Here is a 23,722-nt window from a genome sequence, read left to right on the forward strand (position 1 = left end):
TATTCTTCATTCCCATCTCCCTTCTCCTACCCCCAATCTTTCTTCCTTCCCACCCCCAAACCTGTTGTGGGTTAGCTTCCACATATCAGCTAAAACTTTTGACCTTTGGTTTTTTGGTACTGGCTTATTTCACTTAGCATGATAGTCTCCAGGTCCATCCATTTACTTGCAAATGTCATAAAGTCATTCTTGTTTATGGCTGAGTAATACTCGTGTGTGTGTGTGTGTGTGTGTGTGTATAAAACCACATTTTCTTTATCCATTCTCCTGGTGAAGGGCACCTAAGTTGGTTTCATAGTTTAGCTATTTTGTATTGAGCTGCTATAAATATGGGTGTGGCTGTGTCATTGCAGTATGCTGATTTAAAATCTTTTGTGAGATAACTGGGTCAAATTATGGTTTCATTCCAGATTTTCTGAGGAATCTATATTCTGCTTTCCAGAGTGGTTGTACCAGTTTGCAGTCCCACCAGCAAGGTATGAGTGTGCCTTTTCCCCTGTATACTTGCCAACATTTATGGTTACTTATGTTCTTGATAGTTGCCATTCTGACTAGAGAGGAAATCTCAGTGTAGTTTTAATTTGCATTTCTCTAATTGCCAGAAATATTGAACATTTTTTTCATATGTTTGTTGACCATTTGTAGTTCTTCTGAGAAGTTTCTTCTTCCAGTTTATTTGCCCATTTATCGATTGGTTATCATTATTTGTATTAATTCTCCTGGCTAGGTGTGGTAGGCAGAATTCTAAGTGGTCCCTAAGATTCCATGTTCCCGAATCTCTATAACATGTGAATGTGTTGTGTTATAGAGCACAGTCAGCCTTTTAAATTAAGAGTGTGCAGGTAGGTCTAATCTAATTACAGGAGCCCTTGGAGGCAGAGAGATTTCTCCTGTTGGTGGCAGAAGAGAAAGGCATAGAGCTTCCAGGCAGGAGAAGGATTTCATTTGCTGCTATTGGCTTAAAGACAGAGGAGAACACATGATGAGAAATGAGGGTGGTCTCTAGGAACTGAGAGTGGCCTTTGGCTGACAGCCAGTGAGGAAATGGAGAGCTGGGTCCTGCACTTAAAGGAACTGGATTCTACAACAATCTGAGTGCACTTGGCAGCAGATTCTTTCCTAGATCCTCCAGATAAGAGCTGAGACCAGCTGACACTTGTATGCTAAGTGGAAACCCAGCCAAGACCACCAGACTTCTGTTCTACAGAACTGGGGGGAAATAAATGGATGTTGTCGTAAGCTGCAAAGCTTGTGGAAGTTTGTCACACAAGGATAAATATGCTATCTGTCTTGTCCATGCATATGGAACTTCTGGAATAAATAAACCCCATCAAAGCTTTTATTACAAATTTTCACTATCCCGTGGATTTATGTTTTGTTCCACTCGTCCATGTGCATACATTCTAGTTTGTTGGACCCAGGAATATGGAATATGGTTGGAATGTTACTGCTGATAATCACGTATCAGCTGGTATAGGATTTAGCTCCATGAATGCTGAAGTGCCACTCATCAGATGCTCTGTGCAGTGAAATCACTCCAGACAAGTAAGATTTACCTCAACTGTCACTCACTCCTCACAATTCTTTTCATTTAGTGGGATAAACAAAAATGCATCACGACTTGTTAAGACTGCATGTTGCAGATGGAAAAAAAAATCCTTTGATTCTAGCATCAGCCAAATTTTCAAAAGGTTGCTGAGGAATGTAGCATTAGTTGCTAATACACTTAGACAAATGTTAGGGAGATATATGCTCTTACATGAGGGAATTGCCATTTGGATAGTCTTGGTGTTTTGAAGAGGCAAAGCAGACTAACTCTGGAAGGTTGTCTCACCCTCCCTGTGGAACTGGGACTCTGAAGTAGCTCCTGATCATACCTTTGAAAAACAATATAGAACAGGAAAAACAGTCTACTTTATGGTTTAATTTTTTAAATTTCCTGGTTATAGGTGTGCAAATAGGGACATCAGGGTAATAGGTTGGCATTACCCTTAATGTGCTCAGAAGGGCGCAGCCTCCATCCACTGTGTATAACCAAGTAGGACCAATCATGAGCTGCTTTTTTTTTAACTAGAAAATAAATATGTTATTATCTCTAAAATAAGGAAGATGGGTCATCATGAGAATTAAATGGCAAGTATATTGAGAACCGTTAGCATTGTGCCTTGCAGTTGTAAGTGCTCCATGGAGCTGCTTATTTTTTTGCTTCTCTGGAGAAGGCATGGAATCTGCGAGCACACAGATTCATTTCTATTAGGGCTCTTGCTTCTTAAGATTTATTTCCTTTTGCTTCCACTCAGCAATGGTGGAACAGCTCCAGGGTTTCAGGACCCTCTGAAGCTGGAGGCTTGTTAACAGAGTTAAAATGTGCCAACTGCTTTCAAATACAGCACATCTCAAGAGCAGTGCTGAGAAGTGATCCTGATAAGTTTGTGTCAATCCATACACATAATCTTATATTTGAACATACTCCATTTTCAAGTCTGTTTTACCCTCTGTAGCTCTTTCTACTTCTAGGAGACTACATCAGTTATAAAACAGGCACTGTGGAGAAGTGCAGAATTATATGGCAAGGTTTTGTGGATAACTAAGACCCGTATAAAATTTTATAGTTTATAAATGCTTCCTTAGCAATAATCAGAACAGCCTTTGAAAGTTATAATTCAACACCATCATTATCTCCATTATGTGAATGATGACATTAAGATTCAGAAAGGCAGAGTGAGCTGCCTGAAGTCATTCTTTAAGTTCTTTAAGTTTTCTATTTTTCTAAGTAAGAATATAGGGTAACTGACTCCCAGGGAATTTGTAAAAATATTTTTTTAGATGTAGATGGACTTAATACCTTTATTTTATCTATTTATTTTTTTATTTTTAAAAATTATTTTTTAGTTGTAGTTGGACACAATACTTTTATTTTATTTATTTATTTTTATGTGGTGCTGAGGATCGAACCCAGGGTCTCGCACTTGCGAGGTGAGCACTCAAGGACTGAACCCAATGCCTCACACGTGCTAGGCGAGTGCTCTGCCACTGAGCCACAACTGCAGCCCTCCAGGGAAATTTTCATATACTTAATCAGGAGAAAGTGGATTCGCTGTTTTATGCTACTAAGAGACCAACTTAGAGATTATCACTAATGAAATGATTTATAGCCATCTAAATTCATTTTCAAGACAGGTACATTAAGAAATAAAAACATCACACCTTTAACATGTTTTGCGGTGAGAGTGTAATTGAGGAATCATTGACTTATTTGTGGCATTTGGGAAGAAGGTGGAACCCTGCTGCAGGTTTCCTAGATGGCTCTATTTTCCCCTTACTTGTTCATGATGAATCTGTAGAGAAAAGAGAGACATCTTTCAAAGTTTCTTTCATTTCCAGTTGCATGTCTGTGGCCATGGAAAAACTTCTTGCATATAAAATCAAAGAGCTAAAAAAGTTCTGAATTGTATTTACTGAGAAGCCCATCTATAATATCTCCATAATTTCAGAGTTTTGAAGCTACTTCCAAAAAAATATGTCTCTTGATCTTTTTTCCCTTCTTCAATATTTGAAACAGATGGAATCTTGGTAATAAAACCACTAAAGGCAATGTTATAGCTATTGTAGGGGATGAGGGAGGGCTGGAAGAAGTCTTCAACGAAGCCCCTAGAGTGTGTCTTCAGGAAGGAACAATCTTACTCTCTTTTCTTGGTAATATTGTTAGAAATTATAGATTGGCTATGTGTCCAAGATTGTCAGGTCTTCTTCCCATCTCACCAATTGCTAAGTATTGCTTTTCTTACTACAGATATCTTCTGAGTTGCTATCCAGGCATTGTGTTTTCTGTGGTTCTCAAAGCCCGGGGCCTTTGGTTGTTACCAGCCATTTGCCATAAGTTGACCTTGCATTAATACATACATTTTGATTTTTGCAATAATAATAGTTCCACATGTTTAATTGTGTAGTAACTTAGAACGAATTTGCTGACACTGTGCCAGTAGATTTTCTGCCTTGAGACATTGATATTTGGGTAACTGAACATAGTAGATGACTTTGAAAAGAATCTATCACCCAAGGAAAGCACAGGTCTTTGAGGATATTTGGGTAACTGAACATAGTAGATGACTTTGAAAAGAATCTATCACCCAAGGAAAGCACAGGTCTTTGAGCTAAGCATGGGGAGCCCAATTACCTCCTTTTGTCAGGGTTGGGAAGGGTGTAGAATGATCCCAGAATATTCTGCTGTGTAGGATAATAAATTGGTGCACAGAGGCAGCTGTAGATGAGATGAGCTGGGATATGGGCCATTTTTATTTTCTGTGGGGAAATGAAGAAACAAACTGAGCTATCAGGAGACATTCTATTCCTTGGCTCTTTTTTCTTGGCTTGTTGCATATTTTTGTTATTGGAGCACCTGAGATAAGAAGAGGTTTGGGTCCTTAATATACGATTTTAAGAAGAAATGTCCCAGGTATTATTATCCTCCAGTGAGAATAAGTGAGCTGCTTGAGGAGTGTCAAATATCAGTCAGAAGAACTGAGCATCCATCCAGTGAGGAAGAGGAGGAGGAGGTAAGACTTGCTCATGTGGACCCAAGGCCAGGGAGCTGCCTCTCTGATCCAGATGGTGCATGCATAGCAACCTACTCTGTTGTTCCAAAGAGGGATTAAGTGCACCAAGAACATTTAAACTGACAACAGTGGGTGGGCCAGCCACCTGCCCCCAGGATGTAATGAGAGGTGCCCGTGCTGAGAACTAGCCTATAACCAACCACCTTCCCCGACTCTCCTCTTAGGCCAATGCCCTAGGTTATTGTGAGTTGGGTAGGGAGAATTGGGAGACAAAAAAAAGTGCAATTCTTGTGGTGGAAGTTATTCTTTCTGTGCTATTCTTCCTTATGCCATCATCTCCCAAGATAAGGAAAGGGGATCTGAAGATAATTGCCCTGAAAATTTGCTGAAGCTGGATAGGGGAAGAGGTGCATGAGCTCTTCTACCCCTAACAGAGTCAGAAGTGAAGGATCTCTTGGACCCACTGAGTGCTCATTGCTGCTGGGACATAGAGATCAGCCAGTAAAGAGATGAGGGAGCAGGTAGCACATCACAGTGTGGCTCCCACCACATAAGGTGGTTTTATGTGGGAGTAGACTAGACACCCCAGGATGGAGCCAGGCTACCTTCTGGAAAAAGAATTCCCTGCAACAGGGGCTGTGGACTGATGGCCAGTGGTGGGAGCTAAAAGTGGGTTTTATCAGAGCCCCTTGCCCCATCTGGGAACCTTTCTGTGGAAAGGCCAGCCCTGTAAAAATAATTCCTGTCATGGTCTTCAGAAGACCAGTGTGTGCTCCTGATACATAAACCACAACAAACCCATGTCTCTAGGTCAGATAAACAGTTAACAACAACAGAAAGAACCACAACCGTGCCTGGACCCAGACAGGAGGTGTTGGCGCCTTTTCTTATTTTGTTTTGTTTGGTTCCCTCTGCCCAAACACTGGAGGAGGCAGCAGACAGAGAGGAGGGAGGAGGCCTGCAGGGCTGATCAAAACACCCCTCGCTGCCCTACCACACACATTCATCTACAATGAGCTTCCCTGAGCTAAGGGGAGAAAAGGTAAAATCTTTGAATCCAGGAGCATCAAAGTTTTAAAAGACAATAGTGCTGTGTCTTAAAGATGTTCAGACTGTTTGAATAGCTAAAAATCACTGAAAATGTTCTTAAGGGCGTTAATTCACAGGGGGAAGGAAGAGTACCCATAGTAATATTTGGAGACATTTATTTATAAGAAGAAATAGATATTTTCTGTTTACACACACAACTGGGGCCAACATAACTGAGCAGATTCAGGGTGTGATGAATTCTATACAATGGGCAAAGGGGAGTCTGATCAGGAAGAGAGGGGAAAAAGAAATAACAATGAGGAAGGAAATAGATAAGAAGAGGGAGGAAGTATGGCCCTTTATCTGCTTCTGCCAAGGAGAGGGCTGCTGAAACCTTGGAAGAGGGCAGCGTCCTGGATGGTGCCCATATGGAGAGGGCATCCTAAGTCGTCCGTGTTATGTCCAGTCATGAACTAATCAGCAAAACTGACGCTGCTCCCTTCATCATTGTCCTTGACGTGTCCTCCTCTGGGTGGAGTCTGCACAGTGCCTTTCATCATCAGAGTTTTGAATCATTTTTACTTTCCTTCTCCGACTGTGATTCCTTTGGCTAAAGTATTTTCACAGGAGCCATTTTCTAAGTCCCTCTTTTCTCTTCCTGTGCCTAAGTGATCATCCGACTTCATGCCTTGAATGTGAGCAGCAGTGAGTCAACCAACACTACCTAACACATCTGCAAAAGAAAATATATTTTAAGAGTTTCCCTAGACACACAAATAGGTGAATTTTCTCATTTCTAGAAAACAGAATAAGAATAGAAATTTTTTTCTACCAAGACTGAAAGGGGTTCTTTCTTTTCATTCTTTACAGTTGGTACCCCAAAAAGGAAGGCAATGTCTATGGTCATTTGCACAAAGGGCTGCCTCTGAGATTACCTGCTTTTCTCTATCAAGGAAATTTTATCTGCCTCCACACTTCCAACCTGGCCTGTTATCATCATTGAGTTGCCAGCCCAAAATACCTTTAAATGGAGTCTTACTCCAATCAACATGCACAGCGCCTGCCAACACAGCTGGAAGTTCTGCAAGTACATCCTCTCTGGTTCTGAGAGGACTTTTTTTTTTTTTTTTTCTGAGAGGACTTTCTGAAAGACAGATTTTAGTCCCACGTGAGTTAGATTTTATAGGAGACTGTAACTTCTGGAATTCCTAATAAAGACGAAGAAGCTGTTTTTAGTAGATGCTTTTAGAATGAACAATCCAGGGTCTTCTGCCAACATGAACTCTTAAAAGACCGTGCAGGTGCCTCGTAAATACCCAGGTTTAGTCAATGTCAGGAACACATTTATTGCTTTGATACTATTAATAATATAGGCATTTACTATCTGTTATGACTTCATAGGAAAGCTTACAACAGAAACACTTAGATCACAGGATCTAAGAAAAGCTAACTTTGGGGTTATGCTTAGAAAAACAAAGCCCTGAGATGTACTCTAGGTTGTGGATTAGAGGCTATTTATAGAAATAAGAGATTTTTGCTTCTTTATGGCCAACAGTCTTACATGAAATAACAAAAGCCAATATTTAGATACACATATTTGAGTATTACAATGCTTTAAAACTTTTGTTTTCTAGATCCCCTTTTCATAAACCTTTTCTACCATCAGTGAAGGAAGGCACCTTCTCTGTAAAGGATAATAATGATGGAATGCTTGCAGTGAGTGACTACATTCTTCAAAGGGATTCTTTTTTATTCTTTACTTTGGGGAATTCTAGAAGAGTGTTTTCTTGTCCCTGTGCAGTCTTCCTCTTCAGAGGTCAGATGGCAGGTGAAGCCTGCAAGAGGGACCTGACCTCTGTGTGCTGTGCAGCTCTCCAGTCACAATGAAAAGAATCAGTGTCACTCATCTGTATTTCTTCAATTGTTCTGAATTCAGAAAATTACAAAATGGGCTAAAATGTTTTTATTTTTGATGCCAAGTCTGTTAGTCAGCTTTCTATTACTATAACAAAATACTTGAGACAATAACTTATAAAGAAGAATGGCTTATTTTGGCTCACTGTTTTGGTTCATTATCAGTTGGGTCCATTGCTTTTGGGCCTACAGAGAGGCAGTGTATCATGGTGAAGCTCCTCACCCTCAAGGCCCAGGCATGAAAAAGGAAGGGGAATGGGCCAGGTCCCACAGTCACCTTTGAGAGCACACTCATATGATATGAAGACCTTCATCTCTTAAAGGTTTCTGCACTTCCCAATAGCACCAACCTGGAGACTAAGCTCTTGACACATGGGCCTTCAGGGAACATTTAAGATTGAAACTATAATATTAAATTTCACTTTAACGGATGCAGGGATAAAAATGGAAAAGAGGCCCTTTGTCATTAAGAGACCTTGATTAATCATGAAGGGAGTTTTCTCCCAAACCAGACATTCCCTGTATTCCTTTCTTTAGGACCTTGGGGACTTTTTCACCCCAGAGAAATGCCCAGTAGAGAGTTTGGTAGTGTGTGTGTAAAGGTGTGCCATTCTTAGGCAGCTCCATTTGTGGAAGGAGCACAGGTGGCAGTTGAAGATCTGTAAACTGAGTCCCTCAAAACTGTATAAAACTCCTGAGCTTAACAAAGCCCAGTTACAGACCACCTACTTGTGCATCATTGTCACTGATTCCATGGGTCCTGGTGCTATCAGAATCAGACCAAGTACAACTGAGATGGGAACAATACTCTTCATTCTTTTTCTCCAGCATAAATAAGGGAAGTGGCACATGGGGACAGAAATTCCAGGCTGACTGAAACAAAATATGAAGGTGTGCAGCTTTTATGGTATCTCCAGAGTAGGCAGAGACCTGGTCTTTTGTCACACGTAAAAGTGGGGTTTGGGTTATGCCTGTGCTCTTTTTCATCATGCCTCTTCATGTGACATAGGTCTTAATATCATCTTAAGTCTCCACCTCACAGTGTGATTTTTGCTATGTGAATAAAGATAACTATAAGTTACTTTAGTGACTATTCTTACCACCTATAACGTGTCCCTTATTATCTGGGAGAATCCCTAATATTATTTTTAGAACAGGACAGACTATTGTCCTATTTCAGTGGGATTGAATTCAGTGACCTTGTCTTTCTTGACTCTGGTTTCTTGGCATTTCTTCTGGCCACATAGTCTCAGAAGGTTGAGCTGTTCCCAACCTGTCTCCAGTTGTGTTATCTTAGTTCCATAACCTTGAAGACTGGTCCTTTTTATAACTCCTAATGATACCACCAGTTATTGGTGACGAGTTCTGCTTCCCCACATGTTGAAGTCTGAACATTAGAGAAACACGCAGAGGCAAGCATATATAGCAGGGTTTATTTAAAAAGGGTAACATAGACTTCTCCCTGGAGGGAGAAGGGGGCCATAGCTGGTGTCCTGGTATCCCAAGAAGCAGGCATTCTGCCCTTTTTATGTGTCCTAGGCTTCCTTTGTTCTCCTGCCTTCTTCCCCTGTCTTCCCAGAAATGCTCGGTGGGCTGGCCAAAAGGTGCAAAACAGGTGGACTGAAGGGGGAAGGGCAGGATGGTGCAGCCCAGGACACATCATAACTCCCTGTAGGGAGGGGCAATTCCTGGGACAGGTTACCTTAGCAACAGTTTGGAGCAGGGGCAGGTTCTTGATAAAGGTAGAGGAAGGGCTCTGAAGGAATTAACGTTTCAATCCCACAGGGGACAGTCTCCAACTTGCTAGACTCACTCAAAATTGGCCTCCTTGATCCGAACTGAGTTGATTTACCTATCTGTACTGACTGCCTATCTAATTCTGGCTTCACTAATTTTCTGGTATGTATGTTAACTCCATAAGACTGAGGGTTAAATTGGGTGTCACAATATCTTCCTTGATGTCTTATAACCTCAATACAATTTTACAAGGCACCAGGAGAGTGACCAGGAGGTTACAAGGCTTGACCTCTTCTTGGCATCCTTGTTACAGTGAGGTTAACTAATTACTTAATGGGCGAGTGATGACAACTTCAGGTTTCATTGGTGTATGTAAGTGTTTAACAATTGTCTCTATAGGGTAGGAGGAAGCCCCGATTTATTGTTTCTTTTTTCCTATTTCTGTTTTAGTGTAAATACTCCCACCATGACCTATTTCAAGCTATAAGGTGATATAATCTTGCTTGCAAAATACCTGAAATCAACAATCGGCTCTCTGGCTCTCCTAAACTGGTTATGAGCCAGTTTCAGCCATCACTGAACCATGATTTATTAGTTACATGGCTCTGATCTGAGTCAGCTGGAGAAGCAACAGGTTTTCAGTCCCCCAGGACTTTTCTGTATGCATGCTTACACTTAGATACTCAAAAAAGTCCAATATCTGTCTTCAGCTTTCCACCTGACACCTCCCTCAGTCCAGCTGTATCATTCTCTAGCTTTGTACCTAGGATGATTGATCTGCCCTTCCTTTCTGACAGTCCTAATTGGTTTTCCTTCAAGTGTGTGCAAACATGTAAACCTTCAGGGATCAGAATTATGTAATTGAACAAATGTCTGTTTTTCAACACAACTTATGAAGCATATTTGTTCAGTTGGAATGTTTTATTCATTATCTCTGCATTGTTGTTTCATTTGGGGGGAGTTTATAAAAGGATATTTGAACTTAAAGATACCATTGTATTCAATGGGTCTTATCCTCTTGACTTGGATCTTCTTAGAAACAGACTCAGAGATAAAATTTATTTGGGGGTGGTGGTGCTGTGAACACCTGTAATGGAGCAAGGAAATGACACAAGGAGGGGCAATAAAACAATAATGACAGAGGCAGCCAATAAAGGGTGCATTAGTAAGCCAGCTGCTCCAGTACATGACTAGATCTTACTCCTGCAGGAAAACTCTAGGAAATGGTATAAACACTTGCCTCAGAACTTCTCTTCCAGAGAGGTAGAGCTGGGACTTTTAAACCCTGAGAGTCATTGGTTGAGGGCTGCTTCTCAAGGTTGCTCATTCCCTGGCACTTTTATTTTGCTACATACATGGCCAGATTGAACCTCAGTTCTGGGAAAAGTTCTCAGGACAAAGATGCAAATATGGATGGTTGGAAGGGGCCAACGCACATGGAAAATCCGGGAAGTAAGGGCCCTGACAATGTCTATGGTATTCTAGAACTTGCAATAAATATGGGAGTGTTTTATGAGTACAGTAGGCCCTCATCTGAAGTTTTGTTTTACTTGGTTTCAGTTGCCCACTGTCAAACATGGTCTAAAAATATCAGATGGAAAATGCCAGAAATAAATAATTCATAAGTTTTGTATAACTCTTATCATAGTATATTATTATAGTTGCCCTGTTTTGTTATTATTGTTTTAGTCAAGTTTTTTGCTGCTGTTACTAAAGGACCCGACCAGAACAACAGTAGAGGAGGAAAAGTTTATTGAAGGACTCACTGTTTCAGAGGTTTTAGGCCATGGAAGGCCAGCTCCCTTCATCAGGGCTTGAGGTGAGGCAAACATCATGGAGGAAGAGTGTGGCAGAGGGAAGCAGCTCACCTGGTGATCAGAAAGCAGAAAGAGAGACTCTCCACTTGCCAGATACAAATATATTCCCCAAGGCCACTCCCCCAATTCTCTGCCCCCTCCAGCTGCACCCTACCACTTCAGTTATCATTCAGTTAATCTCAATCAGGGGATTAATTTGCTGACTGGGTTAAGATTTATGACCAAATCATCTCTCCTCTGAATCTTCTTGCATTGTCTCATACATGAGCTTTTGCGGGATAACTCACATCCAAACCATAGTAGTTATTGTAGTTAATCTCTTATTGTGTCTAATTTATACATTAAGCTTTATCATAGGAATCTACTATGTAAGGAAATTCTTTAATTTACACAGGGTTCAATACCATGTGTGGTTTTAGGCATCCAAAGAACACCTTGGAAAGTTTTCTCTGTGGATAAGAGGGACTATTATATCATTACTTTGTTTAGGAACTCCGTATACATGGCATATAAAGAACTCATATTCAAATTTATCACATCCTATCTTGATTAGGTTTCTCACACTAGTTGAGTATTAGAATATCATTGGAAAATAGTTCTAAATATAGAAACCACAGTCCTCACTTATTCTTAAAACACATTAAAATTGGGTCACAGATTACAAAGTGATTCCCAAATACTGGTTTATCCCAGGGGATGAGGGAAATTCCTTATGAAACAATTGTCTGAGATTTCAGTATTAAAAATTGGTCCATCAGTACTCTCAGATCTTCTCTTTAGGTTTGACTTTGGGTACATTTGTATAAAGTGGTCCAAGTGATAATAATGCATAATCAGATTTAGAATCAAACAATAGAGTTGCAAGCAGACCTGTGAATATTCATTCAATATGCTTACATACATTAAAGAGGAAATATTCTTCCCTTTACAGCAGCATAATTTGTTATGTTTGGACTTGGAATGTCCCCCAAAAGCTCAAGTGTTGAAAATATGGTCTTCAATGTAGCATGGTTCAAAGGTGGGTAATGACTGGATCATGAGGGCTCTTACCTCATTGGTGGATTAATCCATCAAATGGATTAATCTGGTTAATTAATCTAGTTGGAGGAGGTTGGCCACGGGGTTGTGCCCTGGAAGGGTTTACCTTCTCCCCAGCTCCTCTTTCTCTGCTTTCCAGCTGCCATGGACTGAGCAGCTTTCCTCTTACATGCCTTTCTGCCATGATGTTTGGCCTCGCTTCAGGCCCAAAGGAATGAAATTGGCTAACTATGGCTGGAGGCCTCTGAAACCATGATCCAAAAATAGATTTTCCCCCTGTAAATTGTTTTTGTCAGATATTTTGGCCACAGAGAAGAGAAGCTGACACCCAACTGTCTGATGCTTTGCCTCCTCCCTGCTCCTGTCCTCTAGAATGCCTGCCTAGATTCTTGGCCATGAACACTATTTTTTAGAAATTTCTCTTGTTCAGACTATTTCCTTAAAAACAAAATAAAAAAATTGGTTGGTTACAACAACTCCTTCAGGAAGCCTTCCCTGACTTTCCATCTCTGTTCTCCTGTAGCCCTGCAGAGACCCTCATGGTACTTGGAAACTTTCCCAGAAATGCTGTTGTGTTGGTGTTTCCTGAAAGATACCAGCTTCTGCTAGATACAGATCTTGTTTTAGTCATCTTTGTACCTGTGTTCCTGAGTACAGGGCCTGGTAGATAACTACATACTAAACAAAACCTCATTGCTCTTAAGGAGTACATGAAGGAAATTAAGGAAGAGAAGCATTCTTTGTAAAGCAAAATGTTTATGAGTTCTTTTGAAAAGGAATGTTCATCTAATAAGCTATAAAACATTTGAGATTTACTAAACCTGCATTCCTACTTAATTCCTAATGGGATTGATTCAGTTAGTATTCCTTCAGCAAAATATTCCAGCTATTCTTGACCTTGGACTAATCATCCTCCACCCTATGTGTGTTTGCTACATCAGAGAATGAATATGGATGTTTTACAAGACATATAGACAGCAAAGTTATCTATTATGTTCATGGTGTAGCAAAAAAGCAGATTGAATAAATTTCTTTTTTTTTAAAGAATTTTAATATTTATTTTTTAGTTTTCAGCAGACACAACATCCTTGTTTGTATGTGGTGCTGAGGATCGAACCCGGGCCGCACTCATGCCAGGCGAGCGCGCTACCACTTGAGCCACATCCCCAGCCCTGAATAAATTTCTTAATTCAAAACAAATAAGTTCTTCAAGATTAAGTTTACATAATTTGTTGAAATGTACTAAAAGAAAATAAGGAAGAGGTTAAATAATAGACAGTGAGCTCATTAAAATTTTATTTTAGCATCTTGTAGAAAATTATGTGAAAAGTAAGATATTAGGTGTATAACCTGAGAAATTCCCTTTGTGAAATATGACTATGAAATGAGAGATTTTTCAAGTGGCTTATGGAAATACATCTCATTACTGCATAGTCACACCCTGAATAGTCAAAATGGAAAAGAAGTTATTGGGATATGTTATAAACTTTCCTTTCTTAGAAAATCCTATGACCTGATTTGAAAACCTTCTACTTAATTGTTTCTAAAACTGATCTAGCCTAGACTGGAGGAGAACCCTTAGGTTTTCCTTTCATTCCCACGAATCTGTGATAATGACTGTATGTTTTAAGTTGGATTAGAATAAATTTATTTTAAGAAAAAATTAATCTTTACAATAGAGAGAAAAATGTTGCAGTTCTCTGATATGGTGACACTTGTATTGGGCTCCTGCTCTTCAGATTGACATGGAACTGAATCATATAAAAATCATAGTATACAAATGAAAGAGTTAAGATGCTGGAGCTTGTTCTCATGATACTAGAATTAATGGTACCAGAGCACGCTAAATGGTAAGTTCTAAAAAATAGCCCTAAATGAATGATGGACTTCATGTTAGAATACCAAAAAAAAAATCATTACTTGATGTCATTTGATTTTGATTGGATGATAAAACAAGATTATTCTCTCTCCTGCTCCCCACCTTTCTTTTTTGTCCTAGAGATAACCTTGTTAGCTCTTAATTTGGTAATATTTTTTATGCTGCTCCTGATAGGTGCTCATAAAAATAGTGGAATTGCTGAGTCAGTCATACTGTAAATAGTACAGTTATCTCCCTTTGTGTTTGTGAAGGGAGAAAGTAGAAAAGAAAGAAGAAAGATGATATGGAAACTTCAGCTTTTAAAAATGGAGAATGATTAAAATGCTTTTAAAAGAGGTCAGATTTATAGCCTTACAGACTGAGGGCCCCATTTATTCACAGGAAAGCAGAGAGGAATTATCTTTGCTTGCTAGTGACTCATGCTGCTGAGCTGAGAGGGTCGCCTACAGATGGGAGGGTATTTTGGTTTCTAGGACTGTTCAATCTTCTTGTTTAGTTTACTCACAAAGGTGCTAATTAGGGTAAATTGCCATGGTGTTATTTTTTCACTTTAACATCTGTTCCCTACGAGCTGGACACAGACCAGTGAGGCATTTTGTAGACACATCCAGGGAAGTTAGAGGGCAGTGATTTTGAGTTACTGTCTTAATAAGTTAAAGTATAAACCAGTGGTCTCTTTTTGAAAAACTCAGAACCCTATAAAGCCATGAACTTTGCATGCCTGTGCTAAGATTAGAAACCATAGCAGCCAGTGCTTTCAAAAGCAATAACTTCTGTGCACTAGTGAGTTGAAGAAAAAATTGTAATTTTTTACTGTTTTCTTGGAAATATGGTTAATATTTGTGCCCAACACTGTTACAAGTGCTCTACATGAATTAACTCACTTAATCTTCATAGAAACCTCAGAAATAGGGTAGAGATGATTATCAAGCCCATTCCATTGAGGTTAAATAAGTGTCCACTGGAAGAAAAGGGAAGCATCACGGGGTTACATAACAAGTTAGTGGTGGGGCTAGGATTCTAACTCAAACAGCCTCACAACTAGAAATAAAGTCAAATGAAATGTCTCTGTGTGTTTATATCTACATATAGAGAAAACCAGTCAGGGTATATTGTGTAACCTGGTAGTCTTGAAACTAACCCTAATACATCATCATCGTTTTACATAACAAGAAGCCATATTTAAAACCTCCAGAGAATTCAATGTTGTAATGTTTTAGCCAATAGTGTCACCTTCTGTAGTTGTATTTCTACAGCTCCCCTCTCCATTTTTATATGACTTGAAGTGTGAACAGTAATTTAAATGTCCAAAACACTATCTAGGGGAGAAGCTACTATTAAAAGTCAACATAAATTCCTGCTAGTACTTTGCCTGTGGGAAGCTACAAAATGCCCAAGAGAAGTTGTAAAATAACAATAAAAAATACTAATACTAATACCAATATCTAGGTGATCTCAGGAACTACTTTATGTAAAGCCCACAAAGCATTGATATTGTTGTTTTCTTTTTCCATATTACATAATGCAGGTCATATACAGGGACAAGGAAATCTAGAATCTCACCACTAGCTTTGGAAGAAATATTCATAGAAAATAGTTGGTGGTGAAGGAAAATTGCTACTAAAAATACAGGTTCCGAGTACTTATTCAGCAAACTTGAGAATCTTTAGAGATTGGAGATTTTAAGTGCTTGATAAAACTTCCCTATAATTTGCTTTTAATTCTATCTATAGGAATCTTTGCCCTTCAATTTCACTTTTTGTTTATTTGCTGAAAAAATAAAATTTTATTTTTCACGTTTTCATTTGTAACTATTTCTTTGCATAAGGAACTCATTCTCTATTGGCATGATATTTTTCAAAGAACCCAGTTAAACCTCCAAATTTCTCTTAGCATTTCCAAGCAGACAACATTTCAATCTCTGAAAAAATATTCTTTCTTTTAACTGACTAGAAGATATTTTAATTACTATTAGCTTTCTTTAGTACATACCATTATATTTACATCGTGGTTCATTTCTGCCGTTGCCATAGGTGATTGTAGTATGGATGACTAAATCTTCAAGCCTAAACTTTATATGAGAAATATAGAGTGTTTTTAGAGGGACAGCTGCATTCACTTGTATGTGATTATCCAAGTGTCATAGCAACATTCACTGGAGAGACTGTTCCTTCCCTGCTTCATATCTCAGCACCTTCCTTGAAAATCAGTTGTCCATAGATGTAGAGGTTTGTCCCTGGACTGTCATAATTTGAATGTCAAAACTAGGATCTAGGGGAGAAACCTCTATAAAAGAGGCAAACAATTTCTTATTAGTACATTGCCTGTGGGGAGCTACCAAATGCCTAAAAGAAGTTGTAAAATAATTATATCTAGATGATCTCAGGAACTATTTTATATAAAGTTCACTAAGCATTATTATTGTTGGCTTCTTTCCATAGACTGTTTGTCTGTCTTTATGCCACGACTAAAACTTTCATTTCTTGAAATGGAGGCAGACAATGGAGAAGTTCATACTAAATATAAGCAAAGATAAAAAAGCATAGTTTCTGCCATTGAGAAGTTCACAATCTATACCTGGGATGCACACCCTCTTGAAATTGTACAAAATATTTTCATGCAAGTACAGGTAACATTTTATGTAGGAAGAGAAATCCAAAGTTTTTCTTAGATGCCTGAAAGTATGCATAACATTTCTATAGATAGAATGGTGTCTTCCCCAATTCATATGTTGAAGCAGTAACCCCTAATGTAATTATTTTTGGAGACAGGACCTCTATAGAAATAGATAAGGTTAAATGAGTTACTAAAGTGGGACAATTAGTGTCCTTACTCGAAGAGACACCAGCACTTGCTCATGTGCTGGGCTGTCTCTCTCCCCTTCTCTCTGCCATGTGAGGGCACAGGAAGAATGTGGTCATCTTCAGGCTAGGAGTAATTGAAACTAATTTGACTGGTACCTTCATATTAGACTTCCCAGTTTCTAGAAAAATGAGAAGAAAATTTCTCTTCTTCACTCTATGGTATTTGATATGGCATCCCAAGCATATTAATGCAAACACAAACTAAAGGATAATAATTAGGATAACAATTTTCCTCATACTAGCTCTATATTTAAAAACTTCTGATTCTTGGGATGCATGCCTAGAGGTTCTGATTCAGTTGCATGGGAGCGATGCCCAGGAATTAACATTTTTTAAAAGTCGTCAGGGGATTCTAATGTGGCCAGTGGTGAGGACTGTGATCTAAAGGGAGGAATCATCATTATCATTATAATACAGTTTATTACATACTATATAAGTAATTGAAATATATTGTGCTAAATGCCAAACAGAACTTTATACTGTTTTCCTTTCCCCTAGGAGCTCACAAATTATAAATTTATTAGTTATAAATTATAAATTCCTTATATGATATCAATACTGATATAAAATTTAACCTAAAGTGTTATATCTTCTACTGATACAACTGGATATCTATATTCAAGAGAATGAAGTTTTATCCCTGTTTCAAACTGTACACAAAAATTAATGCAATGTGGAACAACTCTTGGAAGGAAGCATAGTCCTAAATTTTTGTGACTTTAGATTTAACAATGGATTTTTATATGTGTACCAAAAATATAAACAAAGGAAAAATAGATACATTTGGTTTCATCAAAATTTAAATATTTTGTTCATCAGAGGATATTATTATGATGATATTATTTAAGTAAAGGAAGAAAATATCTGCAAATAATATAATTTAATAATGGTTTAGTATTCACAGTATGAACAAAATCCTCACATCTCAACAACAAGGACAAACAACCTAAGTAAAACATGGGCAAAGTACATGAGCAGACATTTCCCTAAAGGATATTAAACAAATAGTCAGTAAACATCTTAAAAGATGCTCAATATCATTAGGCATTAAGGAAATGAAACTCAAAATCACAAAGAGATTACACTTCATACCCACTAGAATGGCTGTAAATAAAAGAGAAAAAAAAGAGGAGGATCATAGTTATTGGCAAGGATGTGAAAAAAATCTTTGTAAATTGCTGGTAGTGATGTTAAAGGGTTTAGTTACTGTAGAAAAGAGTTAAGTGGCTCCTTAAATAGTTAATTTTAGAATTAGAATGTAACCCAATTCTACTCTTAGGAATATACCTCAAAGAATGGAAAAACAGATACTCAAATATGTGCACATGATTTTTCATGGAAGCAGTATTAATGATAGCCAAAAGGTAGAAACAACCCAATGACCTTCTATAGGCAATGAATAAATATATGTGGTTCATACATTCAATGGAATTGTTTAGTCATAAAAATGGTGTACATTAAATGCAATAAGCTATGTGAAAGAAGCCATACACAAAATATCTGGATGATTGGATTTATATGAAATATTCAGAATAGGTAAATCCATAGAGATAGAAGACAGATTGGTGATTGACAGCAATTGGAGGAGGTGGAAATAGTTCATGCTTAATGGGGTAGATTTCTTGAGAGTAATGAATTTTGAAACTAGCTAGAAGTTGTGGTTGAGCAACATTGTAAATGTACTAAATGCTACTGAATCAGCTACTTTAAAATGGTTAATTTTGTGTTATATGAATTTTACCTTAATTTTAAAAAAGTCTCAGGCAAATTGGGACAAGTTGGTTATTCTATCCCTTGCAAGTGAGAAAATTTATGTGTAAAGCAACTGGTTCTGAGTTAATCCTTAAAACTGTTTAACATATGATACCTTTAAAACACTTAGTGGAACACACAAAGTACCCAATAAATATTAGCTACTCTTAAAATTAAGTGAGGGAGTTTGAAGCAATTTATAAAAACACCATACATAATATTAATTCCATATCTGTGGCTCCTAGCCTAGTTTCAGACACATGATACACATTCACTTAATGTTCCTAGAATTGATGTGACTGGCAAATCTCATTCTCATTCGCTTGAGTACAGATACTCAAGAACAAATTACATATCTCATCACTTCAAATTCTGAAGACAGGTTGATTAACGTACCAGTAGACAATCAAGTCTGGGCACTATCTATTACTCCATACACTATTTCATATAAAAACATTGAGATCTCCACACAGAGGAACAACTGATATGGCACAAAGGCCCATGTTTAGCTTTGTGTGAGTAATCTCATATACCGTTGAGACAGTGGTACAGTTAATAATTTGTCCTGTGGACAGGAACCTGAATTAAAGAAATCCACGTACGACCTGCAGGTGTCTTCTCAATTTCAATGGCAAAGGAAATTCAAGGAAAATTAGGGGCATCTCATCCCTAAATATGATGGTCTTTTCTTCAAACAGGGCAATAAAAACTTCAGACTGTGAGTTTTGTCAAAGTCCTTGTTTTGATGCTTATAAACTCTTATAAACTAGGTCAGGATTCATGAACAGGAGCAAGAGCCACTGGTTAACCAGTTAGAGAAAGCTTTTATGGGGAGGAAGCCGTGATACTACTTTTAGTTTTCTACTTTTATTTTTAGAACTTCTGCATTCAACAACACATTCCTGGATACTAAATTAATGAGCCTTCTACACATATTCAGTACTTTCCTTTGAGAACCTCATAAAGTGCTATGCTTTGGGTAGAACTCACTGTGTTCTCACATGGTTACGATTATGCTAGGCTTAGAGGAATAATACTGTATTTAGTTTTGTAATCTCCTCATTTTATAAGGCAGATATTTTGTGACTGAAATAGGACCAGCAATAAGGTTATTGGTAGGTGAATTTCTGCTTATTGACGTTTCTGACATAATAAATGCAGGGTCAATCCATAAAAAGACCATTAAATGGAATTCTCAATTTCAGTCACCCTATCCTTTCTCCCCAAACAGTTCTGCAGTCTTCAGCCTTATCATCTCAGTACTTATCACCACTGGCTGCCCAAATGTTCAAGATTGGATTTGGGAGTCCTTGTCAATTCTTCCCTTTTATTGCATCCTCACACATATCCTACCAGCAAGTCACATCTTGTCACTTCCCTCCAGCTTCCCTTCCCCATGCTGGTCCTAGATAATCATTCTTCTCACTAAGACTCTTGCAATGGCCCCTCCACTCTTGCTCTTGAACTTTTTCAGCACATTCTTTTTAATCAAACAGCATGATCTTTGCAAGAGGCAAACCAGTCACTGCTGGTCTGTTGAAAATCCTTCCTTGCTCCTCACCCTCCTTCCACCAGTTATGCCCATTGTTGTCCATGAGGAAATGCTTGTGTTCTCTTCCCCTGGGTCATTTCACCTTGGGTATTCTGTCTAAAGTTGGTCTCCATGGCCATTACACACAGCAGCTGTTTTATTCCTTAGTCTTCATTCATTTCTTTCATTATAGGCCCAAATTGTATTTGATTTATTATTATCCATTTATTAATTTTCTTTCTTTTAATTTTTTTAGTCGTTGATGGACCTTTAATTAATTAATTAATTTATTTATATGTGGTGCTGAGAATCGAACCCAGCACCTCACACATGCTAGGCAAGTGCTCTGCCACTGAGCCACAACCCCAGTCCCCATTTTTTAGTTTTCTACTTTTAGAATGAAGTTCTGTGATGACAGGGACTGCGTCTTATTGACTGCACTATCTCCAGCTGTCATAGTGAGCCTGCTAACTGCCAAGAGAATGAATCTGTCACTTTTTCTGGCTCCTTTCTTCTTCTGCTGCCTCTTTGCTTACCACTTCAGCCCCCAAACTGCTGATGACTCACTAGAAAAGGTCAAATGTTAGACAGAGGTTAAACACTCTTGTTTAATTTGCTGTGACAAGAATTTTCTTACAATTTTGTAACTTTTCTTTCCCCTAAATATGTGTGTATAGAAAAGGTTGGGATGGTAGGGAAGGGTAGGTAGAATTCACATATTTTCTCTCTAAAAATGAAAGGGGTGAAATATTTGTAAAAAATATAAAAATAAAAAAAATTGGAGGCAAATCCAACGTTTGGAAGCAAAGTTTTATTTTCCAAGAATCAATTTGATTGAGTGCCAGAGACTCATTTCATATAAGGTGAGCCTAGAAAAAAGGCATACAAAATGATGTGCAGATCTGTTTTGGATCCCCATGAAGTTTTCTCCTAAGTAAGTCAATTTAAGAAACCCATTGTCTTCTAATTAAAGGTATAACTTAGCTATGAAATCTTTGAATTCTTATTTTTCAATATCAAAAGCAATAATGTGTATACTGGGCGTGGAATCTTCTTGCTGGTGTAATTTTTTGTAGCATTTTTCCTACCGTTTGGAAAACAAGGTTGGTCACTTTCTAGATAGAGGTTCATTTTGCTTGGGTGACCTGAACTGTTTGTGGATTCATTCACTAACCACTTAGACAAACATTGTTGGGGGGGTGAGATGAATCTTTATTGACTGATTTACCACTGTTTGCTGCCATTTTATGCCTCTCAACTCCCTCGAGAGATGAGATTTAAACTTAGGTGAGCTTAATATTTATTTTCTCTGTTTGGACATAGTTTGTATCCTTTTTATTCTTTTACTATTTCACCACATTTGGTCCATCTCTTCACATGTTGATATGCCTCATGTGATTTAACTAGTTTCTTAAACATCTCCTGTCCCTCAAAGAATTGTATTTTTAATATTACTCTCCAAGAAATACCATGTCTCCAGAAAACTTTCAGATTTAGCACACCTGGTGTAGTTCAAGGACATTTTTTCCTGAAGTGCTGGATTACTTCTGTGTGGGTTCCTTGGAGGACATCTCTCCTGACCATCAACACTGATAATCTGCCTTTGCTGGTTGTTCTTCCAACTTTCAGTGATGTTTATGAAGGTCAGAAGACCTTCACTCAGTGTTTCACCATCTTTCCTTGGTCATTTCCTTAATTTCATCATGGATACTACTTACCACTCTCACCACCATTTTGTGGAATACGTATCAGAATCACACTTTTTGTTTTTTTGTTATACATTATGGGTCAAAACTACTCAACACAAAGTAAGCAGTGGAAAGAACATCCACAGCAATGTAAATAATATGTGTCCTAGAACTTAACTCAGGAAGTAAGGTAGAGTACCATTTGGCACAGGGTCTTTGCAATATATGCAGTAATACTTTATAGACAGGAGCACATGAACAGTGCAGTATTTTGGATAGATCTCACTGGCTGAGAAGGTACCATCTACAGCATGAGGCAAACATGGGTATATGATTATACATGTACTTATACATATATAAACACACACATATACATATATACATATATACATACAAACATATATACATCTATACATTTATGCATGTATATGTATTTTATGTAGATATTATAGGTATGTGATGAGTCAACACTGTGTGGGACATTATAAATTGGATGTGTATGTAGTACACTAAATATATATTTTAGAAAATACTTAAGCAAATGCCCCAACAAATTATAATTAGGTTTATACAGTATACTTAGAGTTTCATTTCATTCTGAATAAGATTAGTTATATTTTTATTTACAGTTTTTAACCAAGAAAACAGAAATCTGAATTGATTGTCCAAAGGTTTCCATTGGACCCTGTTGCCTCTCAGTATTCAGAAAATACTCAGGTATTTGGATGATAAAACAATTATTTATAATTTTAATTTACTTTTGCATGTTGCTAGCCACAAATCATCTATATGCCACCTTCTTAGTGTCACATGCTTAATTTTAATTAAAACCCTAAATATGCAGAACCAGCAAAGTGTATTACTATTATTATTCATGGTATATTGTTGGCTAAGGCTTTTATGATAAATGTGGAACACAGAATTATACATTGTGAATATTTATGGAACTATCAGGCAAAGAAACATTTTAAAAATCTAAACAGGGATGGGGATGTAACTCAGTGGTAGAGTGATTGCCTAGCATTTGTAATGCTCTGGATTTGGTCCCCAGTACCACAAAAATAAACAAATAAATAAAAAACTTAAAATGTAAACAAATCTTACTTTGTAAGGAAAAAGAATCCAGTTTATAAAAGAGAACTGTATCAGATAATCTTCTGTAATTATTAAATGAATTAACTGTTGAAAAATGAATTAGCTATATAAAATGTCATAAAGTATAGCAGGTTAAACTACTCTTCTGAAGTCTCGCCAGGCTTTAAAAAAATAATATATTGTTTTTAACGAAGAGCTCCTGCAGGCAGAAAAGAAATTAGAACTGACTTGAAAATTACCATCCTGCTTCATTCTCCTGTGGCATTTTGCAGACCTTGATGGGGTTTGTTACATAATCAGCTTTGGCATTCAATGGCTTCTTTTTATTATAATGCTGAATTCTTGCCTAACATAGTCTCCCCTCCTTTTTTTTTTTTTCCTGCCCTCAGTTTCTTAAGTTACAAATGCATTTAAACAATGACCAAGTCATGCTGCAACAGGCACTGGGAACAAATGAACAACTGCAGCAAGAAATAGCTAAGCTTGGGTCTGAAATCCCAACACTGAAAAAAGAGTGAGGCCAATAATGCTCAAAAGGGTGAGTTGATAAAAATTTTTAATAACTCCACTGTGTATTCTATGTCTGCTGTTTTATCCTTGCTTTTCACAGAACACATCAATGCTTGGTTTTAGGGAAAACATCATAAAACAATTATTTGCCATTTCTAATTATGTATTATTTGGAAAGTGTCCAGAAGCAAATGTATCATACTTTTTTAAAAAAAACTATGGGGCTGTAAAATAATTAGAGAGATGAAATCTAATTAACATAATAAAACAAATATCTGACTTGAAATGAGTTTTACAATTAACCCAAAATGT

At 37.7% G+C, this 23,722-nt stretch overlaps 1 protein-coding gene across 10 annotated transcripts in view; it reads left to right on the forward strand.

The window, feature by feature from the left end:
- The window catches only part of Lmntd1 (lamin tail domain containing 1), a 383,372-nt gene that overhangs the window by 105,476 nt on the left and 254,174 nt on the right, over positions 1–23,722 (forward strand). For 5 of the 10 annotated variants that reach the window (XM_071610054.1, XM_071610064.1, XM_071610059.1 and 2 more), the window contains exons 2-4: positions 411–476; positions 22,435–22,522; positions 23,290–23,438. The exons of 2 other annotated variants lie outside the window; for them this stretch is intronic. The gene's annotated coding sequence lies outside the window, so the exon portion shown is untranslated. The remainder of the gene's footprint in view (positions 1–410; positions 477–22,434; positions 22,523–23,289; positions 23,439–23,722) is intronic. 3 more of the 10 variants (XM_071610055.1, XM_071610060.1, XM_071610057.1) reach the window with 3 other exon arrangements.

This window comes from Marmota flaviventris, chromosome 3 (assembly GCF_047511675.1).
Source record: "Marmota flaviventris isolate mMarFla1 chromosome 3, mMarFla1.hap1, whole genome shotgun sequence".
NCBI lineage: Eukaryota > Metazoa > Chordata > Mammalia > Rodentia > Sciuridae > Marmota > Marmota flaviventris.